General features: G+C 44.9%; 1 protein-coding gene across 5 annotated transcripts in view; it reads right to left on the bottom strand.

The window, feature by feature from the left end:
- The window catches only part of sema3d (sema domain, immunoglobulin domain (Ig), short basic domain, secreted, (semaphorin) 3D), a 253,023-nt gene extending 231,579 nt beyond the window's left edge, over positions 1-21,444 (bottom strand). For 2 of the 5 annotated variants that reach the window (XM_073066459.1, XM_073066460.1), the window contains exon 1: positions 21,058-21,444. The gene's annotated coding sequence lies outside the window, so the exon portion shown is untranslated. Of the gene's footprint in view, positions 1-19,394; positions 19,821-20,690; positions 20,862-21,057 lie in introns of those variants that run through there. The other 3 variants (XM_073066463.1, XM_073066464.1, XM_073066468.1) reach the window with 2 other exon arrangements.
- Between the last annotated feature and the right edge of the window lie 5,280 nt (positions 21,445-26,724).

Here is a 26,724-nt window from a genome sequence, read left to right as displayed (position 1 = left end):
AAAGACAAGACCGGGTAGGCTAATTGGTCATTGTAAATTGCCCCGTGATTAGGGTAGGCCTAAATCGGGGTTGTCGGGGAGATGCTGGCTGGTGCTGCTCGAAGGCTGGAAGGGTTTATTCCATGCTCTTTCGAAAAATAAATAAAAATAAGTAAATCAAGTAAAAGTACAAGACCTGAAGACTCATACTCAGTGTTTTAAAGAGAGATTAACCTTATTGTCACACATACATCAAAACATATAGTGAAATGTATTGTTTGCTTCAAATCAAATCAGCGAGGATTTTAGGAAGAACTTCGTGAGTCCATGAACACTGCTTCATTATGCCTTTTTTCCACTGCTTACTTATTTAGAAATTTATTGTCATTTTCTGTCTTTGCTCTGTTCTGCTGCCACAAAACACATTTCACGCCATGAAAGACAGTGATAATTCTGCGATTCTGGAAGTACACGGTAGGTCAGGCATCATCTATGGAGAAGGAAACAGATTTGAACTGAAATGTTAATTGTGGGACAGGGATCGGGGATGATTTTTTTCCCTATGTTTATGGTGTTCAGAAGCCAGGAGTCAGTCATTAAGGCCCAAGATAAAGATCTTTCACCCAGAGTGTGGAAGAAACTCAATGGGCTGAAGGGCCTAATTCAGCTCCTATGTCTTATACCTTATAGTCTTGAAGACACTGAAAAGATCCTGGCGGAAAGATCTTCAAATGTTCAGGGTGGTCAGGGAAGGACAGCGGTGGTGAGGTGAAAGATCAGCCACGATCTTACTGGATGATGGACCAGACAGGAGTGGCTGAAAAGCTTCCTTCTGGAAAGTGCTATAGGGTTATTAAAACAAAACTTCATCCCATCTTAAATGTTTCCTCCTCCAGGCAGTTATCTGATCAACCATTCTAGTTAACCCACCTTCCAGCCCTCTCCATCTACTACCCCCATCACTGCACTGTAAACACTTTGAACCTCTTTCTATAATGACGTTTACATTCTAAATACATGCTGTTATTTATGTATTGATGCACATTTTATTCCATAACTGCTCTTTAGTCTCATACTTTATTTTTATATAATTCTTCATTCTTTGTAATTGTTGAACGTCGTTGTTTTTGTTGCCTGTTGTGCCCTGACCAACACACCACAGCAAATTCCTAATTCATGTACATGTATACAGTGAATAACATTGATAAAGTTAAATGCCTCCTCTTCTGCTGTTCTGATATGATTGGCTGCTCTGCCTGTTCTGCAGCATGGCCTCAGAACTAGCTAAGCTTTGGGAAGGTGCGGCCACTGCCGTAACAGAGGAGACAGAACGACCAGTTTATCTGTAACTGTGACACTGTATGCCGTGCTCTGTTCTGCTCTGTCCAACTGCACTGTACTTCCTCTGTCACCATGCCACTGCCTGCCGTGTTCTGTTCCTTTTGTCCTACCTCAGAGTCTTTCTATATGTAGATGCCACACAAATAGAAGTTTTTCAATGACGGCGATAAGCCTGCTATTGCCCACACAACGGCGTTAACCATTGCACAAGACCGTCCCAGGCCGGCATGGCGGTGTCGCAGTTAACGCAATGGCTTATAGCACCAACTGTAAGATCAGGGTTCGATTCCTGCCACAGTCTGAAAGGAATCTGTACATTCTCCCCGTGACCTTGTGGATTTCCTCTGAGTCCTCTACTTTCCAGAGGCTTATTGGTCAGGATTTGTGACTTGTGGGCATACTACGTCGGCGTCAGATGTGTGGCGACATTGGGAGGCTGCCCAGCACAATCCGCACCAATTTGATTTGACACAAACGGCACACTTTGCTGTACGTTTCAATGTACAAGTAACAAATAAAGCTGATCTTTAAACGTTAATGACAGCCACCGAGCAAGAAAAATTGACACATCAATTGGTAGGGATAAACAAATCTTCCCTTTGGAAGAACTTAGTCTTTATCTACTGGAACAAGTGTTCAAAACATCAGTATAGCTTTCACCTGAAACCCAACATTTTCCATAGTACAACACACCCTTGCTCAGAGGCGGTTTGTGCTTTGCAGGGATTTGAACCCATAACCTTCTGACTCAGAAGCAAGAATGAAAGCCACAAAGCCACAACACCCATCGTAAACACTGGTAATATTGTGCTGTCTCACCACTGCAATTTTCTGAATGAAATGGTTTGAGTTATCTTTGGGTTCTGACAGAATAAAGTTAGAATATGCGAAACGGTGTTTACTTAAAGATTAAAATGGGAGGGTGGAAAACAACATAGATTACTGATTCCCAAAGTAATCGCAGCCAGGTTGTCTCTGTTCCCTCCCAATGTGAAACCGCGGCGCTCTAGCATACTGCCGCTGAATTCCATTTTCCAGCCTCTCTCACGGTGGACAGTGAAGAACCTTTTTGAAGTTGCAGTCCTTTCATTAGAGCAGGCTAGACACAGTTCATCATAAACATTTGATGTACAAATTCAAATAAGAAATAAAACTGAAAATGCAGGAATTCCAAAATGTAAACAAGAAGTGGCAGCCCGTGCATCTCCCCAGATGCTTCAGTGTAAACTTGCGGAATATTGCCCTAATGGGAGAGTATCATTTCCAGTCTCACACACATCTCATCAAAGTGACGGTTTCCGGCATTCAAGAGCAAATACAAGAACCCCATCTGTGTACCGCCAGCTTGGAGAATATTTACATTAATTTCTTGCCATTAGAGAAACAATCCTCTTGTGACACAGGAATATTCCTCCTCGGATATTTTCCCATACCATTGTACAACTCCAGTACACAGCCACATTATTTATTTATCGAGATACAAGGCGGGAGAGGCCCTTCAACCCTTCGAGTCGCACTGCCCAGCAATCCCCCCGATTTAACCCTTGCCAAATCACAGGACAATTTACAGCGATCAATTAACCTACCAACCGGTACATCTTTGGACTGTGGGAGGACCCGGTAGAGACCCACACGGTCATGGGGAGAAGGTACAAACTCTTTACAGGCCATGGCACAAGTTGAACCTGGGTCCCTGGTACTGTAAATATTTGTGCTAACCACTACACTGCCATGTCCCGTTCATTCACAGAGCTACAAAGTTCTCCAGAGCAAAAACCTAAATGAACTGAACAGCCCCAGAGGCTGGTGGAGAGCACATGGACCTATGTCTGTTCATTCCTTTCTCAGGATATGGGCAAAGCCGGCATTCATTGTCCTTGAGAAGGTGGGGTGAGGGGTGAGTTACCATTCTGAACATTCTGGCGAAGGTGGTTTCACAGTGTGACTGGGGAGAATGCAACGATGATACTATAGTTCCACACACAAAATGTTAGAGGTCAGGCAGAACTACGGAGAGGAAAGAACAGTCAATGTTTCGGGCTGAGGTCCTTCATCTGGACTGGAAGAAACTACAGAGATGTATCTTCATGTCAGATTGGGTGTATACGTTGGACAGATTTAGACTGTGGAGTGAACACGATGGACTGTAAGATTGCAGGCTCACCAACTCTCCCAGGACCTGGGGAAGGCTCATGCATGGATAGTTGGAGATTAGGTTAAAGATTGAAAATTACATCGAAACTTCAAAATATACAGTGAAATGTGTTGTTTATGACTACGGCCAACACAGTCCGAGATGTGCTGGGATCAGCCTGCAACCTGTTTACACCACCAACATAGCAGGCCCACAACTCACTAACCCAACCAGTACATCTTTGGAATGTGGGAGGAAATCGGAGCGTCCGCACAAAACCCACACAGGCACAGACAGCGACGGGAATCGAACCCAGGTCGGGGATTGTTGGTGCTGTGAAGCAACTGTGCTAACCACTAGGCTACCGTCTCACTTCAGAACGGAGAGGGAGAAAGTGGCGGGTAGATGGAGCCAACAGGCGAGTGGAAGGGGGAGTGCTGAAGCTGGAAGGTGATAGATTAAAGCATACAAGGGAGGGAGGTTGGGCACATGGAACCAGGTGGAGCCAGAGGAGAGCATGAACCAGGGGAAAACATCAGCTGGTCAGAGGACAGAAAAGGCACAAGGAGGAGGTTGAACAGTCTTGGAAACTTCAGGGGAATGATGGAAAAGCTACTTGGGAAATGGTTAATGTTCACCTGCATACTCTGTCCCGGTGTTATACACCAACAGACCTGTCCCAACCGGTACTGTACCCCAGTGCGATACAACGACACACCCGTCCCAACCAGTACTATACCCCAGTGTTACACCTCAACTGGACCTGTCCCCAATGGTACTGTACCCTAGTGTTATACACAGACAGGCCTATCCCAACAAGTACTGTACCCCAATGTTATATAGCGACAGACCTGTCCAACTGGTACTGTACCCTGGTATATACACAGATAGACCAGTCCCACCAGTATTGTACCCCAGTGTTATACAGAGACAGATCTGTCTTCACTAGTGCCGCACCCCAGTATTATACAATGGCAGACTCAAAGCCACCAGTACTATATCCCAGTATTATACAGTGACAGATATGTCCCCACCTGTACTGTACTACAAAGTTATACAGTGACAGACCCATCCCCACAGATAATCATTCTGGAGCAAATTCCAGTATCTGCAGTCTCGTGTCTACAATAGTGGCTCAGGAGACTTGTTTGACCTCGGTGTTGATTCCAGGACAGAGACTGTGGCAAATCGGAGTGAAGAGGAAGGAACATCAACAGTATTGCACAGAGAAGCTGCAAAACAAACTCCAACAAATATAGGGAGCATAGAGACACGAGATAAAGGAACGAGTAGACATCACTGTGGAACAGTACGGGCCGTGTGACGTTCTGAATGTGCAGGCGGTGAACTGGGTTAGAAAGGTACCGTGTAAGGAGCCAAACTGGGACCATTACCCAAGGGTACGTCCACTCTAATCCATGAGCAACACCAGAGGAAAGCAATTCCTGCATGAAATCCATCAAGTTTAAAGCATTAAAGAAATCCCTGCTTTCACTCCCTCCTGCACTCCAACTACAGAGGCCACCGTGCTGGCTAATCATTACCTTCAAACACGTCACCCAGGGAAGGAAAATCATTTACAAAAATGATTAATTATGTTGTAGTTTCCATCAATCTCATGGCGTTCTTCCAGTGTGCTGGCGGTAATTTCTGAATGCCTGTTAACCTCTGGTACCCACAACCCTCTAGACGCATCAGTCCCTTCCCCACCACGAACAGTTCAGCTTGTGCTCTCTATTAGATCTGACTACATTTAATAATGTGTATTAGGCACAGATGTTACTAATTAAAACAAAGTTCAACCATACAGAGTAATTAACAACCAATTAACCCTTCCAGGATCGAGTTAGCCTCCAAAGCACTCCCACTCAGTGGTGTAAGCTTAACAGTGAAACCTACACTCCCACATCAGTGTCAGGGCATTACAGAAACCATGGGCTCTGTCTACACCTCTCGCTGCCTCAGTAAAGCAGCCAGCATCACCAAAGACCCCACTCATCCTGGACGTCATCTCTTCTCCCCTCTCCCATCAGGCAGAAGGTACAAAAGCCTGAAAGCACGTCCCACCAGGCTGAAGGACGGTTTCCACCCTGCTGTTATATATGACCATTGAATGGTTCCCCTAGTATGATAAGACGGATTCTTCACCTCACAGTCTACCTCGTTATGATCTTGCTTCTTATGATCTGCCTGAACTGCACTTTCTCTGTAACTGTCACACTTTATTCTGTTATTGTTTCCCTTGTTCTACCCCAATGCACTGTGTAATGATCTGATCCGTATGAACAGTATACAAGACAAGCTTTTCACTGTATCCCAGTACATGGGACAATAATACCAATTCCAATTCCACACATGCCATGAGCATTGGACATGCAACAGCCCTAAGGTCCTGCGATGCGACCGTGACATTACCGCTGCACTGAATGGGGCACTATTGTGTGCATGGATAAATTGCTATTTCTTGAGGGGATCCCAACTACACATATACGTACAACTCTCGTAATTGGGTGGCGAAGTGGAGGTACATCTCTACCTTCCCTCCACTAGCCTGTAGGTCACCCTCGCGCAAGGTGGAGCACCTGCTTAGCCCCCCAATTGGGGTCACGTGAAGCCACGGAGGCAGGTGGTGGGTGGTCGTGTGAGCTGCTGGTGCAGATCTCAAGTCCTAGTTATGTGATCACTGACGCTGGGCAGACAGTCTCTGAAGAGTATTGATAATGAGTGGGGTCACCCATCTTGTAAAGACACTGCCCAGAAGAAGGCAATGGCAAAGCACTTCTGTGGAAAAAATTGTCAAGAACAATCATAGTTATTAGACCATGATCACCCATGTTGTATGACACGGGACATAATGAAGATGATGATCTTGTAATTACAAGTATATGCGGGTTGACTTTCCTAATTACTCAGTATATCTGCACTAGCCTTTTGATAAATCGCTTTATTATTGTCACATGTACCAAGGCACAGTGAGAAAATGTCTCAGCCTCCCATTCGTACAGATTATTTCAATACATCAAAGCACTGAGGTAGAATAATTACAAAAGACGTAAGGACTAGGTGTGGAGAGAGTAGCTGGCAAGGAGTCTTCACACTCTAGGTCACCCAAATCTCCTGGCATCTCCAAGCTCTGGCAGCACGATAACGTAGCAGTTAGTGAAACACTCTTACAGCGCTGGAGACCCGGGTTCAATTCCGCTACTGCCCGCAAGGGAGTTTGTACACCCTCCCAGTGACTGTAAGGGGTTCCTCCAGGTGCTCCGGTTTCCTCCCACATTCCAAAAGCGGACAGGTTAGTGAGTTGTGGGCATGCGATGCTGGGCACTGGAAGCCTGGGGGCCGCTCAGTACAATCCTCAGACTGTGTTAGTTGTTGATGAGAAGCGACACAGTTTACGGTATGCCTTGATGCACATGCGACAAATAAAGCTAATCTTTAAACCTTCTAACCTTATCGAAGTAATGAGTAGATCTGGAGAGCGCGTCTGACAGGGTGTCTCCACTCTCCAGCACAGTCATCCAGATCTCTCAGCATCTCTTTAACCCTAGCCTAATCACAGGACAAATTACAATGACCAAATAACCTACCAACCAGTATACCTTTGGACTGTGGGATGAAACCGGAGCACCCGGAGCAAACCAATGTAATTCTTTAGAGACGGCACTAGAATTGAACTTTAAATTGTGGAACGCCTTGAGCTGTGATAGTGTCGCACTAACCACAAATCTACCCTGACGCCTTATATCAGCATTTATTGTCCATCTTCAAATGCCCTGGAATGCAGGAGGTATTTAAGTCAGCTACATTGGTAGATCTAGAATAAGCAGACCAGGTAAGCAGGGAGGAGTTCCTCTGTTGACAGATGTCAGGAAGCCAGCTGGGTTTCCAAAACAACCTGATGGTTTCATTATCTCACTGAAACTTTCCCTCCCCAAAATTCCAGATTTACTTCATTACTTGAATTTAAATTTTCCACCTGCCGTGGTGGGGTTTGAACTCCTGGCTCTGAATATTGGTCCTGTAATTTAACCAATTTGCTACCGTACCTGAGGATTGACAGGCATTGGTATTCACATGGGATCCCCGGAAACTATACAAGCTAGACTTCACTCAGCAACATCTACACAGCTGTTAAATCTGAACGTGAGGGAAGAAACACTTCAGTAAAAGCTTAAACAGTCTCCGATAGCTCGACAAAGAGTTATTTCAAGGTTCCTTCATTCTGACTGAAGAAAGACGCATTGACACTCTCAATTATTTAAATTAGTCCTGGACAAATTCAGCTCTGCAGTGCTCTGCACAGTTTTCATTAAGGTGAAGTCAAAACCAATCCACACTGACATGAATTGGACAGACCAAACGCTTTGAAAAGAGTACAGAATTTAGCGTACTCTCCAAACAATCAAATCAAATTAAGGACCAGCAATGTTAGGAAATACTTCTTGTCATTTTCCTTTACTGCTAATGAGACCTGTGTTTCACCTTAGAGAGTAAACATCTAGAATTATAGTATTGTTGTAACATCCTGAAAATACCTTTTCCTATAAAACATACACAAAATGCTATGGAGAGGAATAAACAGTTGACGTTCCAGGGTGAGACCCTTCATCAGGACTTAACCGTTAATTTTTAGTTATATCATCCTAGAGCTAAGGTGGTAAGGTAAGAGGTGAGGGGTTTGGTTTGTAGATCAATGCAATGATCCAGAGTATACGCTATCCCCACACTGACAGTCCACATCAATGCCAACATAGAAATCTTGTCTGAGCACGTGCCCAATTTTGCCAGATCACAGGAAGGCAACACCCTGGAGATACTGAGAATCAGAAGCAGGTTTAATATCACTGGAATATGTTGCGAAATATTTTGTTTAATGGCAGCAGTACATTGCAATGCATAATTAAGATAAGTATAAATAAATCCCAAACTAAGTTTTTTTTTAGTTTGGGTTTTTTTTTCTCTTTTATAATGATCTTTTTCATGGTTAATTACTAAGAGATTGGGAGGTTAGACTCCATTTGCTACTTGGAATATGTGCTTTTACATGTTAACCGCTATTAATGCATTCCCGATCTCTATGTACCATTATCAATTTTGATATGTTTGTTAATTGGAAACTTAATAAAAAGATTGAAAAAGAAAGAAATTAAGTATAAATCGCAACACTATATATATGCATATATAAAATAATTAAAATAAATAGTACAAAAAAGAATTTAAAAAAGAAAACCAATGGATTCGGTGCCCATTCAGAAATCTGATGGCGGAGGAGAAGTAGCTGTTCCTGAATTGTTGAGTGTGTGTCTTCAGGTTCCTGGTCCTCCTCCCAGATGTTGACAATGAGAAGGGTGCACGTCCTTCCTAGGTAATGATGGATGCCGGCTTTTTTGAGGCATCGCCTTCTGAAGATGTCACTCTTACTGATTACTAGCCACTGACTGTTGATGAGCTAAGACTGTAAAAGCAAATACAGATGTGCCCCCTTCACCCCCCCATCCCCTGTCCTGTCCCTTTCAGAAGCGGCAGTGGGAACAGGCCGTGGGTACTCGCTCCAATCGTTTCTTGCTCCGCCTCTTATTAACTCCATGTGTCAACTGGAAATCCCTCTCCATGTCCAACCAATGTTCTGCCTGTCAACTTTTGTTGACACCTGTGTGCCCAGACCTGGTGGAATTCGAATTTAATTGCTAGGAGGCTTGAGAGGAGTTGCTTGGGGAGCACATCCTGCATTGTTACCCCACTTAATTCAGGTAGCAGATTGAGAGAATGGCAATTAAAGTAAACCTCAAACATTGGCTCCTAGCCAGGTCCAGCACATTCACACGGGTGTTAAACTAACAGAAATCAATCTTGCTTTCAGAAGAAGGAACAGAAACTAGCTCATTAGATTATAAAAAATATTCCCAACTTTCGCAAAGCAGTAAAAACCTATTCGTAATCCACAGCTTGTGCCAAAGTCACGAAGGATGCGGTGGGTGTGTGTGTGTGTGTGTGTGTGTGTGTGTGTGTGTGTGTGTGTGTGTGTGTGTGTGTGTGTGTGTGTGTGTGTGTGTGTGTGTGTGTGTGTGTGTGTGTGTGTGTGTGTGTGTGTGTGTGTGTGTGTTAGCAGGGGTGGGTGGAAACTCAGATTTCAAGGTCTCACCAAAGCCCTCACCTGAGATCTGATCCCTCTCAAAGTTCTAAGTAAATTTATTATCGAAGTTTGTATATGTCGTCACATACAACCCTGAGATTCATTCACAGTAGGCACAAAGAAATCAACGCATACCGTACAAAGACTGGCAACCAACCAGAGTGCAAAACAGACTGTGCAAATACAAAATAAACTATTATTAATAAATAAATACATACATACATAAATAAATAATATTTTTGGAAACATGAGTTGTAAAGTCCTTAAAGGTGAGTCCATAGGTTGTGGAATCATTTCAGGATTGGGTGAAATTATCAAGCTGGTCGAGAAGCCTGATGGTTGAGGGGTAATAGCTGTTCCTGAACCTGGTGGTGTGGGACCTGAGGCTCCTGGACCTCCTGATAAATGGCAGCAGCGAGAAGAGAGCATGACCTGGGTGGTGGGGGTCCTTGATGATGGATGCTGCCTTCTTCTGGCAGCGCTCCTTGTAGACGTGCTCAGTGGTGGGAGAGGTTTACACAAGAGATCTACCGAATTGCCCCTTAAGTTGCACATTGCTTCCACCTGGAAGTGCAGATGTGCAAAGCTAAGGGAGCTTCAGTCACTTCCCCTCATGTTTAAGCTTGGTCCTTCATTCAAAGTCAAAGTACATTTATTATTAAGGTACATATGTGTCACTACCCTGAGAGCTCTTGCAGGCATTTACAGGAAAATAAAGAAATACAATAGAATTTATAAATAATTTATACGTAAATAAAGACTGACAAACAACCAATGTGCAAAGAAGACAAATTGTGCAAACAAAAATAAATAATTCTGAGAACATGAGTTGTAGAGATCTTGAATGTGAGTCTGTAGGTTGTGGAATCAGTTCAGAGTTGAGGAGAGTGAAGAGAGTGGGGGCTCTTCTCTCCGTGACACTAAGGCTAGGAGACTGCTCCCGCTGCTGAGCTTCACGTCTGCGAACTTTGTGGTGATTTTTCCTACTAATACGATGAATTGAATACCAAGGCTTTGGGCCTACTCCGAGCTGTTCCGGGGATTTGGATCTAAGGACTCAGTTTGGTTTGGAATGCCGTTGTTGCTTGCTTTTGTTGTTTGCATGATTTGTTGTGTTTATTTTTCCTCCTCTTTCTCTGTGGGCACTAGGGGTTGGCCATTTTTTAAAATTGGATTCTTTCAGGTTCCTTGCTTTTTGACTGCCTGTTAAGCGAACAAATCTCAATTTATACATTTGTTGATAATAAACGCACTCTGAATCTCTTTAAATCTCCAGCTATCCACACTGGTTCAGGAGCCTGATGGTTGTCGGGAAATAACCGTTCATTCAGATTCTACCCACACAGCAGACGTCATTACACGTGTGCAGTCACATGGTGGAGGGCAAGCTTCCTGGAGTAGGCTCCAGCAGTTTTTGAGAATGGCAGGCTGAGGCTCACTCTGTCTCTTCCTCCCCCACCGCCAACCCTTCCTCTGTCAGCATGTGTCACTTTGCATTGGAATGTCTTCTGAATAGCATTCGTCTCAGCCTCTTACGTCTTTCAGTCAGATGCTTGCTGGTTCAGAACAGGCCTTCAGGCCACAATGTTTATGCCAAGCACAATGCCAAATTAAACTAATACCAGTCTTTCTAAGACAACAGACACATAGCATGCTGGAAGAACTCAGCAAGTCAGACAGCATCTATGGACGGGAATGAACAGTTGGTCTGTCAGGCCAAGACCCTTCATCAGGACTGGAAAGGAAGGGGGCAGAAGCCGGAATAAAAAGGTAGTGGGAAGGGAAGGAGTACAAGCTGGCAGGAGATAGGTAAAACCAGTTGAGGGGGAAGGTGTCAGATCACAAACAAGAGAACGTCTGCAGATGCTGGAAATCTGAGCAACACACACAAAATGCTGGAGGAACTCAGCAGGTCAGGCAGCATCTATGGAAAGGAGTACAGCCAGCATTTCGGGCCGATACGTCGACTGTACTCTTTTCCATAGATGCTGCCTGGCCTGCTGAGTTCCTCCAGCACTTTGTGTGTGGTGAGGGGGAAGGTGGGCAGGTGGGGAAGGGGAGATGAAGTAAGAAGCTGGGAGGGGACAGATGGAAAAGATAAAGGGTCGAAGAAGGAATCTAACAGTGGACCATGGAAGAAAGGGAAGGAGAAGATACACCAACGGAGATGATGGGCAGGTGAAAGAGAAAGCTTCTGTCTTTCTAAAACCTTCTTGAATGCCCCTATCACACCTGCTCCAACCACCAATCCCTCCAGTCTGTTGCAGGCAGCCACCATTCTCTGTGTAAAACAAATGCTCCTTTAAACTTCCCCCCTCTCACCTTTAACCTCTGCTCTCTTGCATCTGACATTTCTACCCTGGGAGAATGATACAGGCTGTCAGTGCTTATCTACACCTCTCACTGCTTTATAAACTTCGATCAGGTCAATTCAAGTTCAGAATGAATCCAGCACCAAACACTCCAATGCTCTAATCCATCTGACCTCCCACTGTGGTCACATAGAAGTGCTGGGTCCTTTCAGATGAAGGGTTAGACTGAGGATGCCTTGGACATTTACTTGGACATTCTCCTTAAATATTTAACACTGAAATAAAGTCTTGTTCCTCACATTCCCTAAAATTCCACCTTGGCTCCCTGCAACCCATTTACACCTGAGGTTCCATCTAACCCCTCGTCTGAAAGGACCCAGCATTTCCATGGAATAACAGTGGGAGGGTCAGATAGATTACAGCAGCCAATTGACCTATCAACAAGCTTGTCATTGACAGGTGCCAAGAAATGCAAGTTGCTGGGGAGGAAGTCCACGTGGTCACGGGGAGAATGTGCAGACAGCACTAAAAGTAAGGATTGAGCTTGGGATCTGGAATAAAAGAGGCAGTGGTAGTATCAGCTGTATCATTGTTTCTCAGCTCCTTGGAGAATCCAAAACCAGGGATCATGATTAAAAGATAAAGGTTCACTCAACAAAGGCTAAATTGTGACAAAATATTTCCTACACAAGGACCTTCAGTCCCTTCAAGCCACACTGCCCAGCAATCCCCCGATTTAACCCTAGCCCGATCACGGGGCAATTTATAGTGACCAATTAACCAACCAACCGGTATGTCTTTAGACTGTGTGAGGAAACCGGAGCACCCAGAGGAATTCAGTGCAGTCATGGGGAGAATATACAAACTCCTTACAGGCAGTGGCAGGAATTGAACCCGGGTCACCTGTACTGTAAAGCATTGTGCCAACCATTAAGTCACTGTGCACAGTTTGTCTTTTTTGCACGTTGGTTGTTTGTTAAATCTTGCGTGTAATTTTTCTTTGATTCTATTGTACTTCACTGTTCTACAGTGAATGCCAGCAAGAAAATTAATTGCAGGGCTGTATATGATGACATCTATGTATTTTGGTAATAAATGTACTTTGAACTTTGAACTTTGATCTGTACATGAGCCGGCACCTCGTTAGCTCGAAGCACCTGATGAGCACTGTGTAATTCTTTTCTTCCTTCCTGTCCCAAGATCGATGCCAAACCTGGAAGTTAGGCTGTCAAACAGCCTGTGTAAATACTGTGACTCACCCCCCTCTGCATCTGTCTCATTTCCCTCTTGGTACTGAATGCAGTGTGAAACCAAAGTGCAGCACATCATTTTAGCATCTTTATGATTCTTTAACTCAGGAACTATTACTGAGCATAGTTTTGTGGTGTCCCAGAGCAACTTCAGAAAATCAGTTTCTCTTCTTCAGTTCCCCCACCTCTTCTCCTCACCTGTCTATCACCTCCCCTTGTATCCCTCCTCCTTTCTCCCATGGTCCACTCTCCTCTCAGATTCCTTCTTCACCAGCCCTTTAAGATTTAAGTGCCTTTGCCTTTTCCACTTATCACCTCCCATCTTCTTACATCAGCCCCCCCAACCCACCAGGCTTCACCTATCTCCTGCTTTCTTGTCCTCCTTCCCCTACCCCACCTTTTTATTCAAGCACTCATGATGAAGGGTCTCAATCCGAAACATCGACGGCTTATTCCTTTCCATAGATGCTGCTTGGCCTGTTGAGTTCCTCCCGCATTTTACAAGACCATTTGTGTTTTGATGCAAAGATAACTCAGGGAAATCACACTGTATCTCCAGACATTTCTGTGCCAAGAAAAGATTTCTCATGAGAACTGAATGATTCACTTCCATCCCTCCACAATTCACAGAACCTTTTGTCAAGCGAGGAGGTGTGTCGAAGACAGGTGAGTTGATTGTATTTGCCATCATCACTCTTCGCGGCTCAGTTTCCTGTCCTTTCCTGCCTTTACGGATAAGACAGCCGGGAGAAGCAGGATATCAAAAATGCAAAGCCTTTGGAAAGAGTGGTGTTTATATTTTAAAAACGGAGACAATGAGGATTGAATTTGTGACTCTCTCTATTGTTCATATTGGGCAGGAGTCAAACTGGTACGAGTAATGTGAATCCAGCTGGACAGGTGGATTTGGGCAACATACAGATGGAACAAGCATTACTTCATTCAACAAAATATTTAGATTCTCATGCAGCCTAGCTGATTAGTGTGGTCATATACATAAGTTTTGTTTATAACCAACGTGCTTTCTACTGATAGACCTCTTTAGTTAGGGTGAATTCTCAGATTCCAATCATATTTTGGACTCCTCTTTCATAATTATTTGGATTTTGTTTTGCTTTAAACATGTTTCACTGTCTTCCTGCATTCTATTTGTTTTATGCTTCAGTGATTAGTTTGACATTAGGAGTACTCAATTTCTAGTAGTTATTTTTGACCGCCTATCATCAAAATACTTCTTCTACTTTTTTTTACAGCCAGATCAAAGTTCAAAAGTTCAAAGTAAATTTTATAATCAAAGTACATATACGTCTCCATATACAATTCCTGAGATTCACTTCCCTGTGGGTATACTCAGCAAATCTATAGAATAGTAACTATAATAGGATCAGTGAAAGATCAACCAGGGTGCAGAAGTCAACAAACTGTGCAAATGCAAATATAAATAAATAGCAATAAATAACAAGAATATGAAATAAAGAGTCTTTAAAGTGAGATCACTGGTTCTGGGAACACTTCAATGGATGCGCAAGTGAAGTGTAGTTATCCGCTTTTGTTCGAGAGCCTGATGGCAGCAGTGAGAAAAGGGCATGGCCTGGGTGGTGGAGATCTCTGATGATGGACGCTGCTTTCCAGTATAACCCCACAAACAGCAGGCAGGAGCAGTAAATGACTAGAACTGATTTTTTTGGTGATATTTTTGGAGCAAATGTGCTGTAAAACAAACCCTTAGAGATAATTGACTTAGTACTGATAGAAGATTCAGTTTCTTATTTCACTAAATTAAAATGAGGTTTTAAAAGTTGGTCAGATTTTTAAGATCATCTGGGAACATTGTTCAGTTCCATAAGACCATGAGATATAGGAGCAGAATTAGGCCATTTGGCCCATCGAGTCTGATCTACCATTTCATCATGGCTGATCCGTTTCCCTCTCAGCCCAAATTCCCTGCCTTCTCCCCAGATCCCTTCATATCCTGACTAATCAAGAACCCATCAGCCTCTGCCTTAAATATACCCAATGACTTGACCTCCACAGCTGCCTGTGGTAACAAATTCCACTGATTCACCATTCTCTGGCTAAAGAAATCCCACCATATCTCTATTCTAGAAATACATCCTCCGTTCTGAAGCTGTGTCCTTTGGTCTTAGACTCCCACACCATAGGAGACTCCCATGCTATCGAGGACTTTCAACATTCAATAAGTTTCAATAAGATGCCTCCTCGCTCTTCTGAACTCCAATGAGTACAATCCCAGAGCCTTCAAACAGTCCTCATATGACAAGCCTATATCTACTGACCTAACCAGTCCCGCTGAGCTGATCTCTGGCCACAGCCTCTCTCAGCTTCACTACAAGAGACTACTTACAGGGATAGGCCACTCGGCCCCTCAGGCAATCCTCACCATTCAATGTGATCATGGCTGATTTGTGCAGGCCACAACCCCTCTTCTGTGCCAGATTCATTTATTTATCTTCTCCCTAAATACATCTACTGATTCAGCCTTCACCACCCTCAGGGGCAGAGAATTCCAAAGATACCCCACCCTCTCAGACAAGCTTCTGTGCAAATCAGTCTTTAAATGTTATTTATTTAAAGATACAGCATGGAATAAGCCTTTTCAGCCCTTTGATCTATGCCGTCTTCAGCAAACCCCAAAGTTAATCCTGGCCTAATCATGGGACAATTTATAATGACCAGCTAACCTACTAACCAGTACATTTTTGTGGGAGGAAACCAGAGCACCTGGAGGAAACCCATGCATACCACAAGGAGGATATACAAACTCTGGGTTTGAACTCAGAACTCTGACACCCTGAGCCATAATAGTGTCACGCTAACTCCGAATCCTGACACCCTGACCACTAACCGCTATGTCATCGTAGTGCCCTGTAAATGAGCACACCCTCGTGTTGTAGCCCTGTCTCCTCGTTTGTCACTGGTGGGCGGTCAACTGAACAGACGGGTCCCATCAGCTTCTGTAGGTGTGCAGTGGAGGGCATTCTGACTGGTCGCTCCACAGACTGGCATGGAAGCTCCAATGTGCAGGATGACATGAGGCTGCAGAAGGCTGTAGACTCTGCCAGCTCCACCAAGGGCACAGACTTCCCCACCGTCAGGAACATCTTCCGAAGGGAATGCCTCAGGAAGGTTACATCCATCATTATGGATCCTCACCATCTAGGAAATCCCTCTTCTCATTACTAATATTGTTAACAGGAACTGAAGACCCACACACTCAATGGTTCCATTACAACTTCTTCCCTTCCACTATTAGATTTCTTAAAGGTCCATTATTCCACGAACACTACCACACTTCTCCTTTTTTCACTTTTATTTATTTTGTAATTCATTGTCATGTTATGTCTTTGCATTGTACTGTTGCTACAAAAGAGCAACTTATATATCCTAGAGTCAGTGATGATAAATCTGATTCTGATTTTCAGAAGATCGAAAGTGTATGACTTAACAAGGATGAAGTAGGTAAAATGCAAAGTGAATTAGAAGCAAGACACGCAAAATGCTGGAGGAACTCAGCAGGTAAGGCACATCAATGGAAATGAATAGATAGATACTTTATTGATCCCAAAGGAAATTATAGAGTCCCAGTAGCACTACAACTGCACAGATATTTAAAAAATACAACTTTTAGAAGAGAAGTAAGAAAGAATTTAAAAAAAGCTACCTCAAACAGTCTAAGAGGAGGGGGTCATCACTTCCCTAGCTATAAGTTGACACATTATTGAGCCTAGTGGCCGAGGGAAAGAATGATCTCATATAACGCTCTTTGGAGGAGCACATTTGTCTGAGTCTGTAACTAAAAGTGGTCCAAGGTGGCATGCAGAGGGTGAGAAACACTGTCCAGAATTGCCAGGATTTTCCGTAGGGTCCTTTGTTCTACCACAGCCTCCAGTGTAACAGAGCCAGCCTTTCTAATCAGTTTATTGAGTCTATTGGCATCATCTGTGTTGATGCCATTGCCCCAGCAACCACTGCATAGAAGATTATACTGGCAACAACAGACTAATAGAGTATGTGAAGGGGAGGCTGCATACTGCAAAGGACCTCAGCCTCCTAAGGAAGTAGAGGCAACTCTGGTGCTTCTTGTACACAGCCTCTGTGTTGGTGACCCACAAGTCTGTCATCATTTCGGGCTGAGACCCTTCTTCAGGACTGGAAAGGAAGGGTGAAGATACCAGAGTAAAAAGGTAGGGGGAGGGGAAGGGGGACAAGCAAGAAGGTGGCAGGTGAAGCCAGGTGGGTGAGGGAGGGGAGATGAAGTAAGAAGCAGGGAGGGAATAGGTGGAAAGACTAACGGGCTGGTAGGAGAGGAGAGTAGACCATGGGAGAAAGGGAAAGGGAGGGCACCAGGAGAAGGTGATAGGTAGATGTGGAGAAGAGGTAAGAGGCTAGAGTGGGGAATTGAAGAAGAGGAAAAGGAAAGAGGGAAAAATCACTTGAAATTGAAGAAATCAATGTTCATGCCATCAGGATAGAGGCTACCTAGATGGAATATGAAGTGTTGCTTCTCCAACCTGAGAGTGGTGTCACCACGGAAGAAGAGGAGGCCATGGACCAACAGGAGGGAATGGGGATCGGAAGTAAAAGGTAAATTGGAATCATATTGAGTACACTAGCTGGAGTCCAAATTCTTCAATTACAGCTCTGGGTACTGAAAAAGACCACAGTACGGCTCTAGCACTCCGTCTCTGTAAAACCCACCACCTTTCAATGCAGAGAGAGAAGGAATCCGGGCATTTCCCCCTTCGCTCTTCATTCACATTCTCCAGATCGGAATGGTGACAAATAAATGAAAGAGCTTTTATCCACCTCACCAGAGTCTCCACTGACAAAGTGTACAGTCCTGAGAGTGAAACCTGCGCGAAGTCATTAAAGTCTTTGGTTTTTCCTCTCTCAACACACACTCAGGTTGCAAAGATGAGTTCCAGAGTACTCCAGGGGTTTATCGGGGTAAATTTAAAAAAAAACATTTGCTCAATCTGAGCCATTAAAATGTGATCTGTAAGTGTCTGTGTGCTCCCATTATCACATGGAAATATCTGGCATATATTTGTGTTTGCTCCTAGACTTACTATGCAATTCAGCTATCCATCTTTCTTTTCCTACTTTGAACTCAAATTTCAGGAATTACGTCGAACATAGAACACTACAGTACAAACCACTCGGTTGCACTGGCCTGTTAACCAACTCTAAGATTAATCTAACCGTTCCTTGCCGCATAACTCTCAGTTTTTCTATCATCCATGTGCTTATGTAAGTTTCATAAACATCACTAATGTATCCGCTTCTACTCTCATCCCTATCAGTGTGTTCTACTCTCTAAGTAAAAAAAAAGCATACTTTCCTCCAATCACTTTAAAATTATGCCCCTTGTATTAGCCACTTTCTCCCCGGGGAAACACTGTGGCTGTCCATGCGATCTCTGCCGCTTATCATCTCGTTCACCTCTCATCCTCCTTCGCTACAAAGAGAAAAGTCCTTTTACTTCTCACCCGCTCCTTTTAAAACAACTACAGGGAATTACACGAGGTTTCGGCATCACAATAATTTATTCAAATGAGAGACAGAAGCAATGCAATTTTTAACCCCGCTCCCCTAAACCAGGTCGCCGTGTAATGGGCTACAGTTTTAGTTTAAAGCTGCAGTTTTTGAAATAACGCTGCACTCTGTTGCACATAAAACTCGTTTCCTTTTCATTTAGCCGAGGAAAGATTGAGTTACTTTTCCAGTTCAAATGTTTGGACGACTTTATTCTTAAATTACTCCGGAGTAGTAAAACACTTCAAAGCAAATTAAAGGCATTAGGAGAATACTCCAATTGTACACTGCCTACCATCTGTTATCTATAAAAGTATTTCAGTGCTCCGGGTTGAGATACAAAGTCTAGCCCCGCAGGTCTGTCGCATTCGTTTTGGCCTCAGACCCACTCAGTACGGTGGGCATACGATATGGACAGGAGATACGTGACTGCTTCTGGCTATTAAATTCTGTACGCTCAATCCAGGGTATCTATTATTCTTTAGCCAGAGGGTGGTGAATTTCTGGAATTTATTGCCACAGACGGCTGTGGAAGCCAAGTCATTGGGTGTATTTAGTGGAGGTTGATAGGTTCTTGATTAGTCAGGACGACAAAGGTTACAGGGAGAAGGCAGGACAATAGGTTTGAGAGGCAAATTAAATCAGCCATGATGGAATGGCGGAGCAAACTCGATGGGGTAAATTACCTAATTCAGCTTCTATATCTTACGGTCTGTTATCACTGAGGACCCACACCATCCGGGACATGCCCTCTTCTCATTGCTACCATCAGGGAGGAGGTACAGGAGCCTGAAGACACACGCTCAATGATTCAAGAGCAGATTCTTCCTCCCCATCACCGGATTTCCGAACGGTCCGTGAACACGGCCTCCCTATTCAGCTTCTTTGTTTTATTTATTTATTCTGTAATTTGTAGTCATGTCCAGCGAGGAAGCTCGGCGTGTCACCAAAGGCCCCAGCAGTTTTCCACAGATGCGCAGCGGGAAGGATTCTGACTGGCTGCTTCGCAGTCCGGCATGGAGGTTCCAGTGCACAGGATTAGAAGGGACTACAGAGGCACGTCCAACTCCATCATGGGCATAACCTCTCCACCAACAAGGACGGCTTCAAAAGATGGTGCCGCCAAGAAAGCGGCATTCGTCACTAATGACCCTCACCAGCCAGGTCACTCAAATATGTTCCACTCTTTTTTTTAAGGAGTCGGCAAAGTATTTTTAAGTAGAAACTGTGCATTTTCCCGACTAATCTGTTACTTTTGAACAGAAGTGAAATAAAGAAACGGCAGGCACTGGAATCTCGCCAGCCTTGACATGCCCTCGTCTCATTGCTACCGTCAGGGAGGAGGTGCGGGGCATGCCCTCTTCTCTGAGCCATCAGAAAGAAACTACAGGAGCCTGAATACACACACTCAACGATTCAGGAACAGCTTCTTCCCCTCCGCTGTCAGATCTCTGAAAAATCCCTGAATCCACCTCCCTATTCCTTTTCGTTTACACTTTTGTTCTTACATAGTCACCTTTATGTCTTTACACTTGTACTGTTGCCAAAAAAAAACTACAAATTTCGCGCGGTGGTAACTCTGTGATTATGAACCCGACTTTCTGTTCTACGAAGACTCAGGAGTGTACAGATCTGGAACCTGGTCTCTGAACCGGCTCCGAGACCCTCTTTTTAGTCTAGTCAGCTTATCCCTTCCTTTCCTCACCGAGTACATGGTGGGTGTCATACAGCAATGAAGCGATTATTCCCCAATGGCATTATAGCAGTGAAGGGGTTAACGCGGATGTTTGGCCAAGTGGAGCATCACAATTCAGCCAGACCCCACACCCCTGCAGCCCCGCACTAACTGGGTAACCATTCAAGGTCGATATTACGTTCTCACCCCGAGACAGGGTCGGACGGAGAGGCGACTACCGAGCTTGAACCAGACTCGCCCTCCCGCCTTGCGCGCTACAAACTGGCGTTTCATCTGCCCGACTTGCCTGATTCTAATCCTGATTCAGAAGCCGGTCCGAAGGAGTTTTAATTCCCCAAAGATTCCGCGGACTGAAAGATTTCAACAGCCAACGAGCCAAGATTTCCCCTCACGGTTTAAACATCTATTACACACACTCCCTCCTCATACCGTCCTGTCAAGCAATAAACTTTAAATAGTTCTGAAATCCAAATGGTTAAAGCAGCAGTGCCGGAATCTCCACCAGGTAACAGTGACTATTTCTAGCTTCAGTCCCCGCAGTTTAAAACATGCAACAATCTGTAACAAGTGGTGCGTTCGCTGTGCAGCGGAGCGTCGCGGCCAGTTGGTTCCGCGCTTTCTCCGGTGCCGAGGTGAACGCACCCGGGGATTACCTGGCAGCCGTGCCGGCGAGGGTGCGGGGAGCTCCGGCCGCCGCGTGGTGTTCGGGGAGCTGCTCCGCTCTGCGCCGAGCCAGGCACGGACGAGATTCGGCCAAGTGTCAGATGAACCTCCCGACTGTCTAATTGTAGAGATCAGCGGGCGGGGAGGTATTTAACTGCGGTCCGTCCAACGTCCCGGACTTGGAACCCTGAATCTGGGTTGGGGGGGGGGGGGGGGTGTTGTTGTGGGAATGTACCCGCTCCCGCTGAACTCTTGGATATCCCTCGCCTTGAGTCGCTCCTTTGCCGCCCGCTCATTCATTGCCCGCAGGTCCCGGCGGGGTCTGCAACCGGCCGCATCTTACAGTGTGTGACAGTGTGCGGATAGGGCACGGGAACCACTTCAGGAACACCTCCGCCCTCCACCCATGTCTCAGGCACACCCCCTCCCCTCCCTGCTTCAGAAACATCCCCCTCCCCGTCCTCCTCTTTAAGATACTGCCCTCTCCCCTCAGGATTCGGGAAATTGCCCTCCACTCTGCTCAGGAACCTACCCCTCCCTCTTCAGGATTTAAGAACCTGAACTCTCTCTCAAGTCTCAGTAAAATGCCCCTCCATCAAGAAACTTCCACCCCTCGGACTCAGAATCCTGCTCTCCACACCCCCCCCCCCCCACCCCCCAGCAAATTGTCCTCTGTCTCAGGACTTAAGAACTTGATCCCATTCTCAGGATTTAGTTCAATGCTTGCTTCCCCCAGGAAACTGCCCCCTTCCCCTGAACTCAAGAACCTGCATACTGTCTCAGGACTCAGAAGACTTTAACACTCTGAAATCCCTCCCCTCCACTCCCCCTCAGAAATAACCCCCATCTCAGGACTCCGGAACTTGCCCCTGCCCCTCAGGACACAGGAAACTGCCCCTCACTTTAACTGCCCCCCTCCCTTGGGAATCTGCTCCCGGGGATTCAGAAACCTGCCACCCCACCAGGAAACCCCATTTCCTCAGGGTCTTGAACCTGCATGTCCTCTCTGTTCTGAGGAACCTGCCCTTCCCAGGGAACTGCCCCCTCCCTCGAGACTCTGGAACCGGCCCCCTCTAAGGAGTCAGGAGCTTGTCGAAGGACTTTGCCCTGGGGAATGTGGAACAATGCCCAGCCCCGAGTGTGGGGCATGGGGGATATCACATTGTTATCATCCCTATCACCTCTAACCCAAATCAGACCCAGCACAGGAGCACAGGAGCTTGGCACATCACTCCCAGGCCCGTTATTGAATCTCACTTATATATATGTACATGCTACTTCACCAGTTAAGAACTTGTTCTAAGGCAAAGACTTATTGCAATCTTCTGCTTAAAATCGTACCCGAAAGCAATGTTCTCCTGGTCAAGTGGAATCCAGACCCTCTAATCTGATTGGGCAGTGTTTCCCAATGGATACAGGTATCCTGAGCAATGGTAAAAGTCACACACAACAGTGCAGACAGAGTACATTTGGCCTAGTCTGCCTGCCCTGGTTCATTGAGTCATTCCGTTAGTCTCATTTCCCTGCCCACCCCCAGAGCCCTACTAAATATTACCCAAATATTTATTCGGTTCTCTTCAGGAAAATGGTCTAATTAAATCTGCATCAGTCACCCTCTTGGACAAGGTATCCTAGCGTCTCTGCGTCTGAAACAAATCCCAGTACCTCTTTGCCAATGATCTTAACTCCGTGTCCTCTGGTTACTGGCAGGCTGCCAGCGGTTCTGTTTCCTTGCAAACAGTGAGATAACAACAAGTTATCAGATTTAAGCACTCCAACGTGCTCTGCCCTCCGAGGCAGAGAGTCAAGCACAGATAAAGACCCGGGCTGCCATCCCTGGTCAGTACAGAAGGGTCTGCTGCTGCAGGTAGAATTAAGGACCCTCATCACCCAGGACATGCCCTCTTTCCATTGCTACCATCAGTGAGGAGGTATATGAGCCTAAAGACCCACACTCAACATTTTTGGAACAGCTTCTTTCCCTCCGCTATCAGGCTCCTGAACAGTCCAGGGACCCATGGACACTACCTCGCGCTCCCTCTTTCACACAATTTATTTACTGTATTTTATTGTAACTCAGTTATTTGTTAATGACTCTCTACCCTATCTATGGTTCTCATAATTTAAAAAGTAAACCTCCCTCAGGTCTCTCCCTCAGCACACTGGATCCCAATGACCTCCCGCCTCCCGAGGAAACCAAAGCAAAGGAAAACAAGTGGAATTGGAGACTATCCCAGAGTCCCACCAACCATTCACGGTACAGAAGGTGTTTCTCAGTGTGAGTCACGTGAGCCCTCAGGGGGCCATACAGGATTCGGTAGGGGCCACAAGTGAAAAGCAAGAAACTAGGGGCCGCAGGAGTTTCACATCCCCTGATGTAGAATCCACCTCATGCTTTCCATATTTATTGCTTATTTAGTTATTTATCTATTATTACTTTTATTTGTTTGTTGGCTTTGCACACTGGTTGAATGCCCTAGTTGGATAGTCTTTCACTGATTCTATGACAGTTATTATTCTATACATGTATTGAGTATGCCCACAAGAAAATGAATCTCAGGATGGTATACAGCGACATATATGTACCCCAATAATAAATTTACTTTGAACCTTGAACTTTGGAACTTTGAATGGGCCATGATAAGTTCACTGTTTTAATAAAATATTACTAGAATATATGAATAAAAAAGCAATGAATTTAATTGGAATCCTGAATGAAAGAAAATATGCGAGGTGGTGCAAATGAGGCAGCAAACAGTTTAGCCTCTCTGTGTGTCTGTGGGGAGCGGGGAGTGATTTTAGTCAAACTCTTCACCTGCTATCAAAAGCTGGTAACCATATTAATGTTCTGAATAAAGGTGATCTTTCATTATCCTTGACCAAACTGCAACCAGATATTCAAAAATTCACTCGCTGCAGCTGTCACTAAATACCCAAAGAATATTTGGCGCTGTATCTTGTAACAATACTTAGTGCTTTTTTGGTGCTGGTTGGAAGAATATTATATATGTTATGAATAAAGTATTCTATTCAGATCTTTGAAATTGTTTTATTTTTCATATGGACCTGTAACATTATATTTAACATATAATACCTATAATCCATAAAAACACAAATATTGATGGTAGATTAGAATAATTAGTACAGTGACCAAAAAATCTTTAGCAACTATTGGAGACTACGGAGGGTGGGGGCCACAGCGGTAAATGAAATTCACAAGTGGGCCACGCGCAGAAAAAAGTTTGAGAAACACAATATTAGCCCAATCCCACCATTCAGCACCAGGTCTGTGCCCTGCAGGTCATGTTCTTCCAGCACACACCCAGGGATTGTTTAACTGGGTTTATGCCTCCACCTTCCCTTCAGGCAGTGAGTGCCAGAGCGCATGTTTCCTCATTCTTTTTAGTCATTCAAGGGGTGTGTGCTTCGCTTCGCAGGGCTGAGCCAGCATTTAATCACCCCTCTCTAATTGCCCTTGAGAAGGTGGTGGCAGTGAGCTGCCTTCCTGAATCGCTGCAGTCCTTGAGGTGTGGGGTACGCCCACAACACATAGACCCTAGCTCAGGAACAGGCCCTCCCCTTCAGCCCACAATGTTGTGCTGATCCAATTAAATTAGTAATCAAGTGGGCAACCTAACTAATCCCCTCTGCCTACACAATGTCAGTTCTTCCATTTTCCTCACATTTATGTGCTATCTCAATGTCTCTTATAAGTCTCTAATGTATCTTTCTCTACCACCACCCCAAGCAGCACATACCAGGCACCCACCACTCTTTGTGTAAAAAAACTTGCCCGTCTCATCTCCTTTGAAGTTATCCCCTCTCACCTTAAATGCACACCCTCTGGTATTAAACATTTCAACGCTGGGAAAAAAGATACTGCCTGTCTACTCTATCTATGCCTCTCATAATCTTATAAACCGCTATCAGATCTCCAATCAGTCTCCGCTACTCCAGAGAAAACAACCCGTTCATCCAGTTTTTTTGTTATAGCACATGCCCTCTAATCCAGGCAGCAACCTGGTAAACCTCGTCTGCACCCTCTCCAAAGCCTCGGCATCCTTTCTATAATGGGGCGACCAGAACTGTAGGCAATACTCCAGATGCGGCCCAACAAGTAGTTTATAAAGCTGCAACGTAAATTCCTGACGTTTGAACTCAATGCCTGAACTAGTAAAGACAAACATACCAGATGCCTCCTTAACCGCCCTATCAACCCGTATAGCCACTTCAACAGAGCTATGTACTTGGACACTGAGGTCCCTCTGGTCATCAACACTGGTAAGGGTCTTGCCCTTCATAGTGTACTGTCTCTTTACATTTGAGTACTGTATCTTATCTCATCTTATCTCTTATCCTTCTAACAATTACTTTAAACCACTGCCCCTGGTTTTTGAACCCTCTCCTGAGAGAATGGATCCTTTTTAACTTTGTCTAAGCTTCGTAATTTCTTACACCTCAGCGAAATGTCCACTGTGTTCTGAAGAGATCAGAGACTCTCCGATCTGATTTAGCTTATGTGCTATTTCATTTTATTTTCATTTAGCGATTCAGCGCAGAATAGGCCCTTCTGGTCCTTTAAGCAGTGCCGCCCAGCAGCCCCCGACAACTCTAACCTAATCGCGGGACAATGTACAATGACCAATTAACCTAGCCGGTATGTCGTTGGACTGTAGGAGGAAACCAGAGCACCCGGGGAATACCAACAGATTCCACAGGGAGACGTACAGGGACTCCTTACAGAGGATGCCAGGACTGAACTCTGAACTCTGAACTCCGACGCCCTTGGCTGTAATAGTGTAGCACTAACTGCTACGCTACCATAGCAGCTGGTGACCTCACAACTACGACTTTATGATCCTGACAGCATCCTCATAAACCTCCTCACACTCTTTCCAGTGCATTCACACACGTGGTGGACAGAAGAGTTCACAGCACTCACATGTGACCACCAAGTGTTGGGAACATCACAGCACAAAAACAGGCCTTTGGCCAACAGTGTCTTTGTTGGACATTATACCAAATTAAATTGAATCTCTTCTGCCTGTACATGATCTATATTCCTCCATTCGTTGTATATTATTGTGCCTGCATAAAATGCGGTTAAAAATACCTCTGTTGTATCTGTTTCCCCCACCACCCTCAACTGTTCATTCGAGGTACACACCACTCTGTATAAAACTTGCCCCACGCATCCTCGTTAAACATTCCCCTTCTCACTGTAAATCCATGCCCACTGGTTTTTGACATTTTTATCCTGGGAAAATGGGAGCGGCATGGAGACATGTCTCTACCAAAGGAGGTAAAAGGTGCTCCTTCCCTCCGCTAGCCTGCAGGTCACCCTTGGACAAGGTATAGCTCCTGCTCTGCCCCCTGATCAGGGTCTTGTGAGGCCATGGGAGCAGGTGGTGGATGGTCGTATGAGCAGTCCTAAACTATTCAACCTCTCACTATAACACAGGTCTTAAAGTCCTGGCAACGTCTTTGTAAATTTACATCCTTGTAAAACAAAATGTCTACCCTGGGAAACAGACCCCATCTACATAAACGTCTTACCTCTGCCTCTCATATTCCAGAGAAAACAACCCAAGTTTGTCCAACCAAACATGTCAATGTATTAGCAAGGGATATACATACTCTGAGAAGATAATCCCTGG

The sequence above is a fragment of the Hemitrygon akajei genome, chromosome 14 (genome assembly GCF_048418815.1).
Source record: "Hemitrygon akajei chromosome 14, sHemAka1.3, whole genome shotgun sequence".
Classification (NCBI taxonomy): domain Eukaryota; kingdom Metazoa; phylum Chordata; class Chondrichthyes; order Myliobatiformes; family Dasyatidae; genus Hemitrygon; species Hemitrygon akajei.
This window is presented reverse-complemented; position numbering and strand designations above follow the sequence as displayed.